At 35.9% G+C, this 2,965-nt stretch overlaps 1 protein-coding gene across 2 annotated transcripts in view; it reads left to right on the plus strand.

The window, feature by feature from the left end:
• The first annotated feature begins 979 nt into the window (after nt 1-979).
• SGCG (sarcoglycan, gamma (35kDa dystrophin-associated glycoprotein)) overlaps nt 980-2,965 on the plus strand; it is a 90,209-nt gene continuing 88,223 nt past the window's right edge. Inside the window, exon 1 of one of the 2 annotated variants that reach the window (XM_011999926.1) lies at nt 980-1,133. The gene's annotated coding sequence lies outside the window, so the exon portion shown is untranslated. The remainder of the gene's footprint in view (nt 1,134-2,965) is intronic. The other variant, XM_011999927.1, reaches the window with a different exon arrangement.

Raw genomic sequence — 2,965 nt, forward strand, 5'->3', positions numbered from 1 at the left:
TTGCATATCACCAGGATTTGATGTACAAATAATTTCATCACCCAGGTAGTAAGCCTAGTACCCAACAGTTTTCTGATCCCCACCTTTCTCCCTCCCTCCTTCCTCAAGTAGGCCCCAGTATCTGTTGTTCCCAACTCTGTGTGCGTGTATACTAAGGCACAGTTTCTTACATTCAAGGTTTAGTACTAAAATGCAAATATGAAGTATATAATTTAGTAAGTTTTAATTCATGCTGCATACCAGGCCACATAAAAATAAGGCAAAATAAAATATTAAAATTATTCAGAAGTTGGATATTTATTCTATTGCCTTTACACCTTATAAAATGGAATGGCCTAATTACTCTTAAATGAAGATAAAGACAATTTAAGATCACGTTGTAACATTCACATCATTTGTTAAACATAATAGAAATGTGAGTTTCCTAGAAAAGAACGGTCATAATTTTAACATGCAGAGTTTGTTTACCTTCTATTATGGTGATCTTTGTTTAGGATTTTCTCCTCAGATATTAACGTTTTTCACTTAAAGAGGCTCAGGGAAAGTGATTTTTAAAGAGTCACTGTTACATGGTAATATGCATTTGGATGAGACTAGTATATGTGTAATATATATAGTCACAAGTTCTAACTTGCATATTAATTTGAAGAGATTTTTCATAAAATTTTATCAATATTGGTTTCTAATGGACATTAGTCTTAGAAGTTTTTTGTTATTTGTTTGAGGTAAAGGTTTTTTTAGGAAGTTATAATTATGTTAGACTATCATGCTTTAGGGTTTAAATGTTGAAATGTTGGTTTTGTAACGAGAAGAGTTTGGTTTCTTGTTTGTGTGTTTTGGTTTGTTTTTGGCACGTAAAGAGCTGTGTCCTGGAATTGGTGCCCAAACAATTTTAAGTGTGGTATGAACTGTTTATGTCATTGAGTAAAATTAGACACGCCTGTTGCTAATGTGAGAGGATGAAACATGAGACAGGGCTAAACTTGTGAGAGCGCTTTCTCCAGGGACAGTTGCTGAAGCTTCATCCTTTGCTCTGTTTCTGTAAGTCATGGAAAAGTTTGAAACATTCTGTCTTTGGTAGAGCTCAGGCCGACAGTAGTTCATTCGCCAGTGCACTTTTCTTAATAGCTAAGGTAAGCGCTCAGTTTTAACTTGGATTTTATATCAATACAAAGTACAACCTAAAAACCAAACACTTATGAGGATTCTTAATATTCTTTCTTCTTTGGTGGCATAATAGTTAATAAATTTAAAACAATGTTGAATAAATTTGTGTATCAGAACATAATGATATATCAAATATCAATAGCATTCTCATTTCAACTAAGTTATTCTGACTACTAATATGCTCTGTAGTTTTAGCATAATCCTGTATTTCTAATATTTTTAATTTGTAGAATGCCAAAGGTAGCATTTCTGTATTATTGGGCATTGAAGTATATCCTGTAGTTAATCTAGACAAAGTATCATCTTTAAGATCACCTGGTTGTAATTCTGCTGTTAAACTTTAGTGGTAGAATTACATTTGCTTTAGATTTTCTTGATAGTTTTGTTGTAGACACTAAGAAATAAACTAAAATGAGTGACAACAAAAGTCCAGTGGTTTTATAAGTTGGAAATAAACAAAACAAGAGCAAAATAGCAACCTGACTCCTTCGCTATTTTTGGAGTGAAAAAGGGAAGAATGTTTCTTTCCCCAAATCTGGAAGATATAAAATGCTGCTCAAAATATGTATGAAAAAATAAACATAAGTAGGGTAAAAGTACACATGTGCTAATGCTTCAGCTTACTGAAGTTATGAGTTCTTTCTCTGAGTTTTCTAAATTAAAATATGACAACTAGCAAACACAACTTTTTTAAAGGAAGGCTTAGAAAAAAATAATAAGGGAAAATATAACTCAGCTGACTGAAAGATTTGCCAGCAGGATGGAGTAACTACCAGTACAAAATGAACCACAGAATACACTGTTTATTTTTTGCTTATTTTCTTGCAAACATTTTGTAGGTACAAAGAGGCACCTTTGCGGAATTTAAAAAGTAGAGCTACAAGTTGGGGTTCGTTTTCTAGGTTCTAGGATTCATTTCAGATTGTCTTTCAAAGACAAATGAAAAGTAGCATTTCAATGTAGTTAGATATAGCATTCCAAGGACTAACAAATTCAGGTGTCCGAAAGATATCAGCTAAGCTTGCAGTTAAAATGCCGAAAATGAAATTGTGCCATATTGTCCTTTAAAAAATGTACTTGCTAGTCATTAAACTAAGTTGTTATTAAATTGCATTAAAAATTAAATAATAAATTATAGTGGGTGCCCAGTGTGTTCAGTTTTGCATAATTTATAGGACCTGAGGATCTCCCTCCACTCCCTCATCACAGCCCTTGCGTCTTCTCAGCTGAGGTGCCAGGGCTGTGGTTTCCTAGTGGGAAGGGAGAAACTACAGCATCCTGAGGATGACTCTGCTACTGTCCTGCTCCTTCAGAACCCGCCTTGACCCTCATGATACCTTCCTTTCTCTCCCTCCCTCCTTCCCTCCTCTTCTCTCAGCCTCTGTAGCATCTGTCTGGCTTTATTCTTCTCCAGACCTACTGCAGAGCCAGATAGCTCTACGACGTTCTTATGAGGATTGCAGGATCCATCGCTTGCTACTTTGGCCATTCCAGCTTCATTTTTAATTGTTTATGTTATGCTGTAGATAGTTTTATGGGAACATTGGTACAGGAGTATTTAGTAATGTGTGGATTGGTAAAGGTCTCAAGACTTTTCTCAGAATCTGTGAAAATCTCAGTGCCGCCTCAACTTCAGTATGACTGGTGTGTAGGACCACTGAGGAACGGGACAAAGGAGGGCTCGCTGTGCCCAAAGGCGTTTGTGCTTCATCCTAAGCACCGGTGTGACCTTTGAACCTCTAGAAAAGGAAAACAGCGCAGTCACGTGGGTGCTTTGATAGGATCACTGCAGTTGACA

The sequence above is a fragment of the Mandrillus leucophaeus genome, unplaced genomic scaffold (genome assembly GCF_000951045.1).
Source record: "Mandrillus leucophaeus isolate KB7577 unplaced genomic scaffold, Mleu.le_1.0 Scaffold61, whole genome shotgun sequence".
Taxonomy (NCBI): domain Eukaryota; kingdom Metazoa; phylum Chordata; class Mammalia; order Primates; family Cercopithecidae; genus Mandrillus; species Mandrillus leucophaeus.